The sequence below is a fragment of the Macaca thibetana genome, chromosome 2 (assembly GCF_024542745.1).
Source record: "Macaca thibetana thibetana isolate TM-01 chromosome 2, ASM2454274v1, whole genome shotgun sequence".
Classification (NCBI taxonomy): Eukaryota; Metazoa; Chordata; class Mammalia; order Primates; family Cercopithecidae; genus Macaca; species Macaca thibetana.
In genome coordinates, this window is record NC_065579.1 from 31,848,137 (window position 1) to 31,864,145 (window position 16,009).

Genomic DNA, 16,009 nt, shown 5'->3' on the forward strand with positions numbered 1-16,009 from the left:
AGTCAAGTGGTAGTAAGACAAAGTTGACATTCTTAGACTCAGTTTATTACCAGGAAAGAAGACTGATGTTTAAGGCTGATGATCAATTCTTGGAGTGATTTCAGAGCCTAGCTCTGGTCAGAAGACAATTAGAATCTTAGTTCCTCCACTGTGATCTCCAGGAATTTACTTTATAATTATCTTCTGGTTTGTGAAATATAGATCGTAGTACCTCTTTCACAGGGTTGCTGTGTGAACCCATTCATTATGCAATTAGAAAAATAGCTGTCATGTGCTACGCACTAGACAGAGAAGCACCTGTCACATGCTAGGCGCTAGGTGAAGAAGATTGGGTTTCTACATTTGGAAACTTAGTGGAACTAGAAGAGACAGAAGCAAGATTACAGATGAGTTAGAGCCCCCAAGGAAACAAACCAGGTGATATGGGAGAGAGTAACTGGGTCAGGTGACTTTTTAAGGGAGTCTGATCTCTGACACTTTTTCTAAGACCTGAAGGTTGAGAAGGAAACAGCCGTGTGAAAATTATTAAATGAGCTAATATCTATAAAACATGACCACTAACCCCTGTCATGTGCAAAAAATAGTTAACTATTCTAACTCCAAAAGGAGTTAAACATTGTTTTGAGCTTTCTCTTTGTCCATGTTCTGTTGCTGTAACAATACCTCAGACTGAATAATGTATCAAGAATAAAGGTTAATTTGGCTCATGATTATGGAGCCTGGAGTTCATACTGTGACCCTGGTGAGGGTCTCGTACTGTGTCCTAACATGATGGAGAAGAAGAACGGGAAGCGGGCATGTGCAAAGATACCATACTGGAGAGTCAGCCTCATTTTATAGCAACCCCCTCTCTTGGTGACTAGTCTTAGGAGAGGGAGAACTCACTCCCACCAGATGTCATTCATTTCTTCAAGGGCAGATCCCTTGTTATCCAAATACCTCTTAAAAGTCTCACCATCTCTTAACACCATTACGTTGGGGACCAAGCCTCAATATGAGTTTGGTGTGGACAAACCATATCCAAGCCACAGCAAACACTGAGAGTATTCTTGGCATAAATATGAGAAGTGTGCAGTTTTGGACACCCTTGCCTCCCTCTTCTTGAATCTAGGGGTAGGGCCCTGCAACCTGTCTTTTAACGCCTGCTAGCTGATTCTCATGCAGTTAAAGTTTGGGAATCACTGGTTTTCAAACTTGACAGCACATTTGTAATCGCTTCGGGCACTTTAAAAATTTGATGCCCCAGCGAGTCTGACTTAATTGATTTGGGTGCAACTTGGGCATCAGGATTTTTTAAAAAGTGTCCCTGGCGATTCTAATGTGTAGCCAAGGCCTAGAACCACTAGGCTAGAAAAGCAGAACATCTCACGAAGGTAAAAGGAGCCTTTTTTTTTTTTTTTTTTTCTTAAGACAGAGTCTTGCTCTGTTACCCAGGCTGGAGTGCAGTGGCGCTATCTCCACTCACTACAAGCTCTGCCTCCCGGGTTCATGCCATTCTTCTGCCTCAGCCTCCTGAGTAGCTGGGACTACAGGCGCCCACCACCACACCCGGCTAATCTTTTGTATTTTTTAGTCAAGACAGGGTTTCACTGTGTTAGCCAGGATGGTCTCGATCTCCTGACCTCATGATCCGCCCGCCTTGGCCTCCCAAAGTGCTGGGATTACAGGCGTGAGCCACCGTGCCCAGCCCAAAGGAGCCAATTTTTTTAAATGATCACACCTGCTTTGCACATGAAACAAAGACAGGGGGCTCAATTGGCCACACACTGCATTTAGGCATGCAGTCAGCCTTAACAAGTGGCCAGGAGAACCCAGGCTGGGCCAATGTACACAGCGGTAGAGCTCTAAACTGGGTGGCCTCCAGGCTGCATCCCGTATTTAAACAGACAATCACATTTTCCAGCACATGCTGGCTGCTAATTACATACCTTACAAAAGCAACAGCTTCTGCAGGTGTAAGTAATTAGGATTCTTTAACTCCATTTGAGGATGCCTGCCATTCCCTTCTTATCTAGCAGATTGCCATCATTACATATTTGGGAAACCAGTTTACACATTATTCCTTGCTAAGGGTTTAAAACAAAGGGCACATAAAAGAGAAATCACAATTCCACCAAAGGCTTAAAATACGGGTGGAGGTAGAGTGGGGGGATTCTCCACCTTTCTCTGCATACTTGCAGAGATGCACTTACAGAGGAGCCCTAGAACTCAGAACAAAACAATTCTTTGACAATTCTTTGTAATGTATGAATGAATATTGTTCAAATTCTAGGAAAGCAAGTTAGCATTTTAAAAAAGAAAATTGTTTTTCGGTCTTCAGACTTTACCACTCAAATTAGGGGGAAAAAAGGCATGTCCTTTTCAAGCCCTGGCGCAGGTGGACAAGTTCAAACTTTGGGGAAATTTGGAAGTTAAGAATGTCCAGCTGCGGGAGTGGGAACCCTGGAAGGGGCTGGTGAAGAAGTCTGGAAGGGTCTTTGCGTCTCTGGCGAGATTACCTCTGAGCTTACAGCCAAGCGTCGGTAGTGGGGTTGGAGTTGCTGTTGGTCAGTAAAGCTGGCGGGAAGAAGCCCCAGGCATGCAGGAGAGGGAAGATGAAAGCCAACCACCAGCGCCTCTGCAGCTGTCTCTCACCACCTTACACTGGAGCGCTCTCCAGCATCACAGCTGCTGCCTCCTTTCTGCCTTTCAAACCTTGCACCAGTTTCTCCTTTTTACTCATCTGTAACCCAGAACCATATGGGGAAGAGAATACTGGGAAATAGTTCCAGCTTGGCCAAGTTAATATAGCACATAACTACCACCGTTACTGATACTGAAAAGCCACTCAAATCCACTTGAATATCTTAATTAGAAACCCCCCTAACTTTCATCTTTGTACAACCTGGAAAACTTTGCCGCAGCACCTGCTGAGATAGGACAAATGCTGGGAAACTAACCTAGCTACCAATGTAGATTGCAGAGGCACAGGTAGGCCCAGCAGGCTGTTTCCAAGGAAGGTGGCCACCTCAGTCCCAGTTCTGGCAAGTGAGAGGTATTTGATTTGGTAATTGAAGTAGCTCCCAAATGGGGGTACATGCCCAGTAAGGAGTAGGAGATCCCAATGAGTGCGCAGGGCCACCAGCATTGCTTCAGTCCAGGAGGATCGACACTTGGGGCAATTCCCATGTGAGATCTGACTGTGGTATCAGGACCCAGTCACTAGGCAAATATTTGGGGCCAGACTTCATACTTAGGGGAGAACTGAGTGTTTGATAGGGTCAAAGATTATATCTTTGGACAAAAATCAATGGGCACTACCTGTGTGTACTTTAGGACAGCACAGGCCACCTGGTTCACCCCAGAGGGCGTTGGGTCCCAGTGTACAGTTCCTAATGGCAGTGAGGACTTAGAGCATTACTGTAGCTAGCAGGTATCTCCGAACCACCAACTGATGACGGTGATGAGAGTAAGGCTACTAGATAGGGGGTTGGGGACTATTTTATGAGATTAAATGAGATAATGCATGTAAAGCACTTAGCACGGATTTTGCACCTAGTAAGGGCTCAATAAATGATAGTTTAATCTTATGTGTTTCTTGTTCCATAATAAATTAATCAAGACTATGTTCCAAGGAACTTTTCTGAATTTTTAGGTTTAGACAACAATGTACTCAGCCATAATGTGTCAGGGTTCAATCCAGAGAAGCTGAAGAACCATGAGTGAGAGAGAATGGAGATGTGTTATAAGGATTAGACTTCACATGGCATGGGAGCTAGTGGAGGCATCCAGGGAAGGTGGTTATCTCTGCATCTGATGTTGAGCCTAAAGTAGTAATTGGTCGGCCAAACTGGTAGTCAGAAAAGGAAGCTTGGTGTGAACAAGAGAAAATACAAACCGGAACCTACACCTGTCTCACTATCTCCAACCTTAATGCTGTGGGTGACTCCCAGGGGAAGCTGGCAGCCGTCTCCACAGAGTTGCATAAGTACTTGGCCCAGAACAAGGCAAGCTAGCAGATTGCAACATGCATGAGCACCCACTGTTCCTGGGATCCTGCTCCAGCCTTCAGAGCCTAAAAAAAAAAAAAAAAAAAAAAAAAAAAAAAAAAAAAAAAAAAAAAAAAAAAACCATGTCTGCTGCTTTACTTCTGGCTTCCAAATCTTGCAGAAAAATTATCTTGTAGTCAGTGCTAACCCAGGACCACCAGGGAAGGGAATTCTGGGAAATGTAGTCCCAGTTTAGCTAAATTGTAACATACAGCATTGGGGAAGTCAAGGCAGGAGTGGGACATTATTGGTCTTCAATGAGTAAAGGGATCATAGCATCGCATTGTTTAGATCACACTATGAAGTTGATATCATATCCTCATAGTAACTGAAACTAAGTCTTTGCCAATGTATCAATCAGGAATTGTTACATTACAAGCCACCCCAAAACTTTTTTAAACAAAAGTCATTTATTCTTGCTTAAGTGTCTGTTGGTCAGCTGGGGGTTGGCTGATCTTGGTTGGGTTTGGCTGAATGACTCTAAACTGCAGATTAAGTCTGGGTCCAGTCTTAGGTTTCTCTTCCTTCTTGACCCAGTGAACCAGCTGGGACAGGTGCAGGAGCCAAGTCCCACTGCCCATGCACATTTCAAGTCTTGGCCTGCATTGGATCTGCCAGTGTTTCATTGGCCAGAATGGTCACATGGCTGAGCTAAAGTCAAGGGCAGGGAAATACAATTCTTCCATGGAGGTGGTGGAGGGAAGGGGTGAATAATTTTGAAAAGTAATTTAATTTATCATAGTCATTAAATAACTGGCTTGGCATTTCCGTACAAATACTTTTGACTCCAACTACCATTGAATTTCTTTTACAGTAGTGTTTGGGTAACTGAAAAACTTTCCAAGGCGTAAGATGGAAGCAGTTGAAACTTTCAGACAAGTTAGTTACTCTCATCTTTCTGGCCAGACACGAGACAACAGTCCCATTGGATTAATTTTTGCTACATTTGCATTTTGAGGTGAGTGAGGCATTGGCTGTGGTTTCTGTATTCAAAATCAGGCTTCACCTTCAGCAACATAACTCTGATAATAACGAGTTAATATTCCAAAGCCTGCCATAAACATCCTCTTGAAGGTATTTATTAGATCTAATTACAGAGAGAAATGGGGCGATATACTCATAAGATGTCATTAAAAATGAGTTAGAATGCCCATGGGAACCTAGACTACTCACCTTACTGTGTCTGTTTCCTGGTTGCTAGAACTTTGGGATGATTCATTTTGAGTGTTTTTATTGCAGCGAGATCCCTGATACATTTCAATGGTGCCCAACAGTTTGTTATATAGACTGTTTCAAATCAGGAGAGCAGCTCTCACTTCAAGTCTGATACGATCCGCATGACCATAGCTGAAACCTTGAACTCTGAACCTTAAACAAAGTCTGCCATATATAGCTTACATATTCCTAGCAGAATGTAGCCTATTAATGACTTGTCCATTGGGCTTGGCTAAGCTCTCTCCATACCATGCTGAGTTAGAGGGGGAAAATCAGTAAAGTTAGCCATGAAGGAGAACTTTCTGCTTGGAAAAGTGTTAAGATTGTTAGTACTACTCATTTCAAAATGGATAAACAATGTCATGCAATCAATAAAAATGCTCCAAGCATTTTTTATTTGTGAGAACTGGGGCCTAATCTCTGTGCAAGGGAGGGTTTAAAAACTAGAATTATGTTACAGAGAATCTGTAAGTGCAAGGGAGGGTTTAAAAACTAGAATTATGTTAGAGAATCTGTAAGTGCAAGGGAGGATTTAAAAACTAGAATTATGTTACAGAGAATCTGTAAGAACAGGACAGAAATGTTTCTCACCAATAAGTGACCCCAGTGTATGTGTTGGCAGTTAAACAATTGGCAGTTTTGTCCTCTTTGCCAAACATGTACCTTCCTCATCATCAATTTAAAAAACTATCCTGTGGACATAAAGAGGCAGAAGGAATATGCCTGACCTCATCCAGATGGTTCCTGTTTTTCTTGCACACGCACGTGTTCCTGCCCCATCTGTGGACTCAGTGGCTCACTGCCCTGGGCAAGGAGGCCAAAGATGATACTGATCACCTCTCTAGGTCTTGGCTTCTCAACTGTAAAATGGGGTGGGAGTAGGGGGAATGAAGAAATGACTTCTAAGGTTCCTTTCAGCTCTGTTCTGAAGTGACTTTGAGGAAGCAAGTGACTATTTCTATACTTGGATGAAGCTGTCCTGGTATATCTGAAGAGGCAAACTCGAGAGGACTGCTGCCCTTCTGGACTAGGGGATGGGGAGGAGGAAGAGGAGGAGCAGAGCGAATAGCAGCACTCCTAGAATGGTGGTGAATGGACAGCGCCAGGGCCTCTGGGGGAACCAGAGTCATGGGACTCTGGTGCTGGTAGGCCCAAGCCCAGGCCAGCTTGCAGGAGGGCAGTGCAGCCAGAAACCCTCTGCGCCCATGTGTTCCCCTTCCCAAGGGGCAGCATACTTCATGTGGGTGCCGGGCAGCTGACATTTGCAGGATCTTCACTCTGAGGTCTGAAGCCAACAGCCAGTCAGTTACTGGCCTCGGTGACATCTCAAGATGTGCCTAGCAAGGCTTTTGCGCTGTTCAACATAGCCACTAGCTATGTGTGGCTTTTTAAATGTAAATTTATGTATGTATGTATGTGTGTATTTACTTATTTCGAGACAAGGTCTTTCTCTCTCACCCAGGCTGGAGTGCAGTGGTGCAGTCATAGCTCACTGCAACCTCCAGCTCCTGCGGTCAGCCTCCCAAGCAGCTGGACCTATAGGCATGTGCTACCATGTCCAGCCAATTTTTTATATTTTGTAGAGACAGGGTCTTGCCATGTTGCCCAGGCTGGTCTCAAACTCCTGGGCTCAAGCGATCCTCCTGCCTCAGCCTCCCAAAGTGCTGGGATTCTAGGTGTGAGCCACGGTGCTCAGCCCTGAATTTAAACTAAAATGTATACAATTAAATTAAGAAGGCAGTGCCTTAGTAGTCACACTACCACATTTCAGGTACACATGTGCACATGTGCTGTGGCTTGAGGCAACCATACTAGACGGCTCAAGTAAAGAACATTTCCATCTTCACAGCAAGTTCTCTTGAATAGTTCTATTCTAGAATGTGGCATGGTGCTTACACACTGAAGAAATAAAAAACACCTCTACTAACTTCATCTTTTTCTCTATTACCTTTCTTTTCTTGCTATAGAATGTCTATATACACATTCTTTGAGAGTACAGAAGAGACATTTGATGTCAAATATCTGGGTTCAAGCCTCAGCTCCCCCACATCAATTTTAGGAGAATTATTTAGCACCTGTTTCTGCATCAATAAAAGGAGGTTCCCAGGGTAATGGAAATAACATAGGTAATAAACATTAAGTTTTTGGTAAACTCTACTCACTGTAGATTCCCACCAAGTGATGCACAGAGAAATGGGAAGGGTCACGTCATTAAATTTTTGTTAAAAAGAGGTGTTTTGGAGGAATAATATTGGTGGTTTTTCAGAAGACACAGTAAGGATAAAATGATGCTACTTCCTTTGAGGTGAGAGGCACCCTTTAGGGAGCCTTCTTGACTTTTAGATTTTATAATGCAAAGTCTAGGACATTCCGATCCGTAGAATATTAACACACACCTTGGAACTTAACTCAGGAGTCTCTGGAGGTACACAGGAAACAATCACAAGACCCATCCATTTGTCACTCGAGACAAAAAGATAAGTTTTCATTGTTCTTTCTTCTACTTTAGTGTATAAATTTGTGCGAAATTCTGTCCTGACTTTGGCATCACTTTCATGCAAGTCTGTTAATGCTTGCCCAGTGATAAATTGGGCCCTCTCTCTCCTGTGTTGGTATGAAGGGGTCTTTTTGTCGGCAGGATTATTTCCCCAAAAGGACCAAAGGACACTTGAATTTCCCATGTGGCACAAAGGTGCCAAGAGGAAAGCACCCCTCCAGAGGAGATGGTCTCAGAGAGGAGGAAAGGGCTGGATTTCCAGAGGCCGGCATCTGAGACACGGGCCAGAAGAAATCAGCAGTTCTGGTTTCCAGGGGCCTGTCAATGGCATCTCTGACCCACTCAGAGGAAGGGAGCACTCTGCCCTTGCCAATGTGAGAACACCCCAGACGACTGGAAGGGAGCAGATAGGGCCTTTGCACCCCTCCCCAGCCTGTCCCTGAACCTCCAGCCAGTCTCAGGATGCTGGTTGTCAGGGCCCAGCAGCCAGGGCCCAGCAGGCATATAGAACAACCCTGGACACTGCCAGGCTGCTTCCCAACAGCGTAAGAACTCGCTTGAGTAAGCAATAGGGGGAGCTAATCTCCTATGTCTATGTCTGAAGTCAGATTGTCCTTGGTTCAAATCCTGAGTCTGCCACTTATTAGTGGGAATTATTTTAACCTCTCTGAGCATCAGTTTCTTCTATAAAATGGGGACAATGATATTTTTTCACAGGGTGCTATGAGGGTCAAATGAAATAACAGTTGTAAGCAGTTAGCACAGCACCTGCTTCATACTCATAATCATGTACATCCTTGCTTTGCCTTTTTCTAGTTTGATTTTGGGCACTTCAGCCTCTCTCTGCCCAGTCTTCCCATCTGTAAAATGGGGACAATAACAGCACCAGCCTCACTGGAGTGTTGAAAGGATAAAATGAGTTAGCATAAGCAATGTACTTAGAACAAGGCCTGGCACGTAGAAAAATGTGAAGTAACTGTCTGCTACTCTTCTTCATTTAATCAGTATTTGTTAAGTTCTTGCTATATGCCATGCATAATGATAGGAGCTGGAATGGCGCCTGTTATTAACCAGTCTGCTTTCCACACACTCCAGGCTGGTCAGGAAGTTCTGCCCTGCCTGGCCGTGCCCCGTCCACACACACATTGACGAGGAGCCCACTCCAGGCAAGGTTCTGTTTGGCCCCCATCTGGGGCTCCTCAGTCTCCATCGCCTCATTCCCAAGTGCAGGAAACAGGTTCCAAGGACAAGTGCCTGCTACACATTGCAGAAATAGTGCTGGAATAAGGGCATCTCTGAGAAGATCCATTCAGCTGTCAGAGAGCACTCAGGGATGCCTCCCACTGGTGTGCAGAGGTAACTGACATGAAAGTGCGTTAGAATTCACCACCCACCTGAGGTAAGTGGGGCATTTAAAAATGCATACCTATTTCAAGTAAAAACAGAGAGATGCCTCATTGTCATTTCTGTGATTCTCACAGTGATTTTTGTCTTCAAGCTTTTTTTTTTTTTTTCTCTAAGGAACTGAAGGCACATTGGCCTGGGATTGTCAGTGTTCTTCACTGTGTCCAAACTGGATGCTGTTTGGAGAAGGCCTTATCATGCGGGGCCCAGCAGTCTTCTCCCTCGACAACTCCAGCTTTTTTGCACTGCCCATTCTCTGCCCTTTTTTGCACTCGCCTTAAGTTGTATTCCAATATCTTTAGATGTGATTTTATATGTTCTTATATCACAGTGTGTATGTGTGTTTCTACTTATGAAAGACAGAGATACAGATACAGAGACCGAGGAAGGGAGAGAAGGAATGAGAGAGACAGAGCGTGAGAGAGAGAATGAGAGAGAGAATGACAGAGAAAATGAATCAGACCACAAAAGCAGGGCATAGACCATGACGATGTTTACCTGCCTGCTGGCTAAGGCACCTATATTTTCTAGGGCAGAATAACTTTTCACGTGTTTTGAGTGGGGGCGGGAGGCGGTGTACAGTAGCTTGAACAATAGCTTCTCTGTAAACATTGTCGGTCAACTGCAGGAGAAACACCGCCCCTCTTCAAAAACGACCGTAGTGAAAATGGAGCTGGTGGGACTGCAGCTAGGAGGGTAGTGGGTAGGCTGTAGAGTTTTCGCCACCAAATGACCGCAGCTGTTCACAGATGAGCTGGAAGCCTGGAGCGCCGCGTGTGCCTGCCACTTCGTTCCTGGGACAGCCCCTGCGTGTGCTGGGTGATGTGTCGCCACCAAGCCAGGCCTCATGAGCACAAGGTTAGATCCTCAGTGTTAAAAAGGTGCTGGATCCGGGAGGCGGACAGCAGACTGAGGTCAAGGGAAGCCCTGGAAATGCTGAGAGGGCAAAGGGATGGTGAGGGACTTTTATGTTCCCAGTACAGGAAGAAAAAAAAATGTATTTCAAGAGGAAATGATGCTTCATTTAGAGCACACTTTTCCAGGTTATCTGATTCTGGGCCTTGCATTGTCTTTTATCAGTTGTGGGGTTGGGGTGAGTGTGGGTCACAGGCGTGCCTGTGCTTCTCCAGGTTTCACAAGCCCCTTTGGGGCGTGCAACCTGCTGCTTTAGTATTTGTTGCAGGCTGACCTGGTTCCTGGTTCCTGTTTTAGTTCTGCCACTAGGTGGCGCAAGCTAACTTTTTAGGGGTGCGGCGCTCAATGCAAAAGGCAAGGGCATCATGATCTGACGTTCCTGGATTTGAATCCTTTGTTAGTTTTGTGACCTTGGGCAAGCCACAGTTTCTCCTTCTGTAAATTAGACAGGATGAAAATCACCTTGCGGGGTGGTTGTGAAGATTAAATGAGACGACGTGTGCTAAGCATCTTGCACAGTGTTAGGCACACAGTCTAAATGGCTGCTTTTCTCTTTCCTTGTTCATCCATTCAATACACACTTACTGATCCATATTTCTGTGTCATGGCTGATAAGGACTGTGTCCACAAGCATCCTACAATTTAGCAGAATGTCTTACACACATACACACACACACATGCTACAGTCTTTGCTGGAATATAAGACATATCTTCCACTCCCTGGTTTAAATTTATCCAAAATTTACTCTGTGCAAATGTATTTATGTATGAGAAGCCACATTCTGAAGAGGAAACACAATGGTAGATATATAGCAACAACAACAGCAAACACTGAAAATACTCATTTCATGCTTCTCTTTCTCAGAAAAATTACAAGCCATTGGCCTCACAACTCATCAAGTACAACATCAATTTTCCCACGTAATTTTTATTTAAAATATTTTATTCCTGTAATACTTTCATTTCAATTATTTATTGCTATAAATACTTTTCTTTTTATCTATATAGTATTATGCTTTTCTTTCCAGAGTTACAAGAGCATTACTATCTATGCAGAATCTATTATTCCCTGCTGGGTTCTGCTATAGGGTATTACATGAACAAGATAACGTGTTTCCCTCATAAAAGCAATTTAAAATCCCTTTCAGGCCAGGCACGGTGGCTCACGCCTGTAATCCCAGCACTTTGGGAAGTCAAGGAAGGCGGATCATGAGGTCAAGAGATGAAGGCCAACATGGTGAAACCCTGTCTCTACTAAAAATACAAAAATTAGCTGGGTGTGGTGGCAGATGCCTGTAGTCCCAGCTACTTGGGAGGCTGAGGCAGGAGAATGGCCTGAACCTAGGAGGCGGAGGTTTGCAGTGAGCCGAGATCGCTCCACTGCACTCCAGCCTGGCAACAGAGCGAGACTCCCTCTCAAAAATAAACAAATAACAACAACAACAAAAAAAACTATTTCAAAACATGTATGTCTGTCCCAGAGGAGGGCACAGTGACCCTTAGGACAGTTCCCTCAGGATGGCCCTGAGCTGTGGGCCAGTGAGCCCTAAGTGGAGGGTGTGTGAAGAGGAGGTGGTAGGGGCCAACTTGCGAGGGATTTGCATGTAACACTAAGGAGGTCAGGTTTTGTCCACAGGACACTGGGAGCCACAGCAAGCTTCTGAGCTGAGGAAGGTGGGATAATGTCCCCAGCCATGATCCCTGGGAAAAGCAAGGTCCATCCAAAGCTGGAGGCTAGATAGCTTCATCCTCAGTCGCACCCCAAACCTTCTTCCCATCCCACCTCCTCTCTTTCCCTCCTCCCTCTACTGTTCATTCATTCAACAAATGTCTGTTACCCATATACCATATTGCAGATACTGTTTTAGACACTCCAGTTAATCACAGAAAAAACAGTGACAAAGCTTCTTCCTCCCTGGAGCTTGCAGAAACACTCTCATTATGATATTTGCATATGCGTGTGTCTTCTTTCATATGCGCCTCTTGAGCTGTTTGGGGTCACAGTCCTCCATGTGGAAGAAGCCGGAAATACGGCTTTTCCCCTGAGGCCCAGCTGCATCCCTACCCTTCCCATGGATTGGGGAACCCTTCCTTCAATTTCATGTGATGCTTCAGTATTTTTCCAGTAATCTCCCCTGCTTCCACAGGACTAAACCGGTTCAATTTCAGCTTCTGTCACATGCCATCAAAATGTTCCTGCTAGAAAGGACCCAGCCAAGAAAACTGGAAAGAATTTCTTGATTATGTCATGATGCAGGACCAGCTCTAGAGTGGGGTCAAGGGCCCTGTGGCAGGATTCCCACAAGTGTCTGGATGGCTGGGCCCTGTTTCCGTTCTAGGGCCTAAGTTGGAGACTGAATGTGCATCAGCCATGTTAGTCTAGAAAGCCTGTGTTATAAAAGAAGACTGTGCCTAGGTATGGTTTAGTTCGGGTTTCCCTGAAAGCAGAGCGTGAGACAAGGACTGGATGCAGGTGGTTCATGAGGGGTGTGAACCTGGGAAACAGGAGTGTGGGAGTGAGGACGTGAGATGGGGCAGAAGGTGGGGCCAATATACGGACACGTTAAAGTTGCCCCTTGATTCTGTTGACCCTCTTAACAAATTTACAGGATGCTTTCCACAGTTATCCACCTGAAAGACAAAGGCCAGGCATCCATCTACTGGCTCCTGTCCCCTCAGTGACTGGCAGTTGTCCTGGGAGTGTTAACTGTCCTAGCAAGCCAGGGTGCTTGCTCCCTGGATGTTTGAGTAACTCTGTCTTCAGAGAAAACCCTGGTGCATAATGCAGAAGATGCTTAGCACAGGGCTCAGGGAATCTGAGGCTGCACAGAACCGTTCAGCAGCTGTGGTGGAAAGCAGAGGAGGCCTGAGGACATGTGATACAGGCACCAGAGGTGTCTCCGCCATACCTTACTGAACTTTGGAGTTATGTTTTAAATTATATGACCTCAGTTTGGGTGACATGCCCCTGGCATAGATGAGGCTGTCTCTGGCTCATATCTGGAATATTAGCCTCTGCCAGGACTCCAGTCTTAAGCATGGGTCTGATAAGAAAGCGATGAGCTTCCAGAAGTTCTAATGAGGTTCTCATTCAACTTTGCACTGTCTAAGTGCCGATGGTGAGGCTGATTTGGGGGGAGTCAAGAAGTATGCACATTCTTCAAAACATGTAGCTTTCTCTACTGTGTACCCCAACTGTGCTGACTTCCTTAGACCTTTGATTTGCCCAATGGTGTTAGGATGCCTGGCCCATCCTCCAGCCTGGGCCAACTATTGGCATTGATCAGTGTAGCAGTGCTGCACAAATCCTGCTGCTCTCCCCACTCAGAGTCCTGTTTAAAGCTCTCCTGTGTGGCTGCACACAGTGCAGAGTCTGCACCTGGAATGCCTGTTCCTCTCCTTCCTGGCAGCCAGGCTCCATTTAGTTTAAGGATTTTGTGGCCAGGAATGTTATCTGAGCTGTCACCATCATGCTTTGTCACCCTCAAGTGAATGACGGGAAATGGATCGGTGAGACCTGTCAGTTTCCTTGCTGCTGGCATCACTCAGGTTCAACCATGAGCATCACACTGTGAGTCGCTGAGGAGGCGGAGAGAAGCCACTCAGATGTCTCTGCCAGACTTCGAAAGAGCTTTAGGAGATAGAAGTGCCTTATCGATTGGTGCCTGTTCTTCTGTCTTGATTGTTGCTTTGAGCCATGCAGCTGTGTTACTATGGGTGCCTGCCACTCTCCTGAGGGTGCAGAGCCTGTCTTATGAGACCCGAGAAAGAAAAAGTCACCAACCCCCAGGTCTGGCTGGAGTCCCCTCCTTACTTAACATACACAATTTCACAGAACACCAACATCAGACAAGGTCATTCTGTGGCGGTGGCAGAGTGAGACAACACCACCACGAAACAAGAACACCCAGCAAACTATGAAAATGACCAGATAGCTCCTTCTCCTGGCAAATATGAGGGGTGTTTATCAAGTACAGCTCCAGCCCTGCTCTGTTCTTCCCACAACCTCCTAGATACAAATTGTTAGGCCGCCCAATTATAAAATTATCCCACTTTCTGACAGCTCCCGAGCAAGACCATGCTTCCCAACCTTCCCCAAATCACCTAACCCAAGCCCTGACCTCCTGAGAAGCTCCTCTGGACACCGTCCTACTGAGACACCCATGGTTCCTCGTGTGGGTGGTCTTCCTTGCTGCAACAACTGCCAATAAACCTAACTTTGATCGCCCAGAGGTATGTTCCTGGTGGTGCTGGCGGGTGGGCATAGCCCCAAGGAAACTGGCCAGTGCCAGTCCTCTGCACAGGAAGGAGGTGCTTCCTGGGCGCCCACCGCATCAGCTGCAGGAGTGATCCCTGGGAGCCATTTGGCAAGGCGAGCTGGGCTCTGACCTGAGGGAGCCTTTGTTGGTTGGCTCTTATTGTGGATGTTTTGGTGTCCAGTGTCGCATTCCTTGGGCCTCCTTGGATATCAGCCCCAGCTGTGGTCAAACTTCCGTGAGGACTCAGATTCATCTTGCACGACATCCAGGTCAGGCCCCATCCTCTCCACATTTCTGCCTTGGGGCCTTCTCTAAAGCCTCGGGAGCCTGCTCTGCTCTTGTAAGTGCAGCCTGAGAAGTGTCCTGCAGGGAGCGAACGGCCTCGGGTATAACCTTCAACCAATAAGGGATGAGAGCTGGTGGGAAAATGTCTCAGTCTGCGGTTCTTTAGGTAAGTAGTTCTGGAACATGTTCTCTGGGCATCTCAGAGTAGAAAGAATCAAACCCCCTTCCTCGTAGCACCCTCACATTGACTTTTCTTCCCTCCCTATCTTACTCTTCCCTCTCTCTCACTCCTGCTTCCTGGGATTACCTCCCAAATAAATCACCTGCATCCAAGGCCTTGCTCAGGTTCTGCAGTTACATTACCCTAAACTAAGACACCTCCCCAGCAATCCCTACCACCACCTCCTTCTTACAGAATGTTCTTTTCTTTTTTGAGACAGCGTCTCTCTCCGTCACCCAAGCTGGAGTGCAGTGGCACAATCACGGTTCACTGCAGCCACAACCTCCCAGCCTCAAGTGATCTTCTTGCCTCGGCCTCCTAAGTAGCTGGGACTATAGGCATGTGCTACAATGCCTAGGTATTTTATTTTTATTTTTTGTAGAGACTGGTTTTTGCCATGTTGCCCAGGCTGGTCTCGAATTCCTGGGCTCAAGAGATCTGCCTGCCTTGGCCTCCTAAAGTGCTGGGATTACAGGCGTGAGCCACCACGCTCAGCCCCTACAGAGTTTCTTAACCATAATATTGGCCAGAATTGTTTCCATCTCCAGCTCTAATCAAGATTTCCCAAGCTCCTGGCCACAGAGATTAGCTCAGGGATAGGCACATTCTGTAAGTCAGTTCAGTCCGAGTAAACAGAGCTTTGCTGGGGATTCTGGGGCATAGAGTTAGGCTCAGTCACGGGCCTGTGGGCATATGGTGGCTTTAGGAGAGCTGCACGGTTTTGCTACTTGTCCCTTTGATAGGTGGAGTCTGCTTCCCCTCCTCCCTCAGCCTGGGCTGGCCTGTAATTGCTTTGAGCAAAGGAGTATGCTGGAGGAGATGTCATGTCAGTCCCGGGTCTGGCCTTTAGGAAGAGGGGCAGGTTCCCTGTTGGTCGCTGGAGATGTTCAACCACTGTGTAAGATAGCTGCCCCAGAGATGACAGAGGGAAGTCTTGAGATTATATGGAGAAGGGAGGGCCCAGCTGAGTCCAGCCCGCCAGGCGCCCCTGCCATGTGAGAAGCTCTTTTGTACCCTCAGAAAAGAACAGCCATGAGCACGGTGGCTCACGGCTGTAATCTCAGCACTTTAAGAGGCCGAGGATCACCTGAGGTCAGGAGTTCAAGACCAGCCTGGCCAACATGGTGAAACCCCATCTCTACAAAAATACAAAAATTAGCCGGGCATGGTGGCAGGTGCCTGTAAT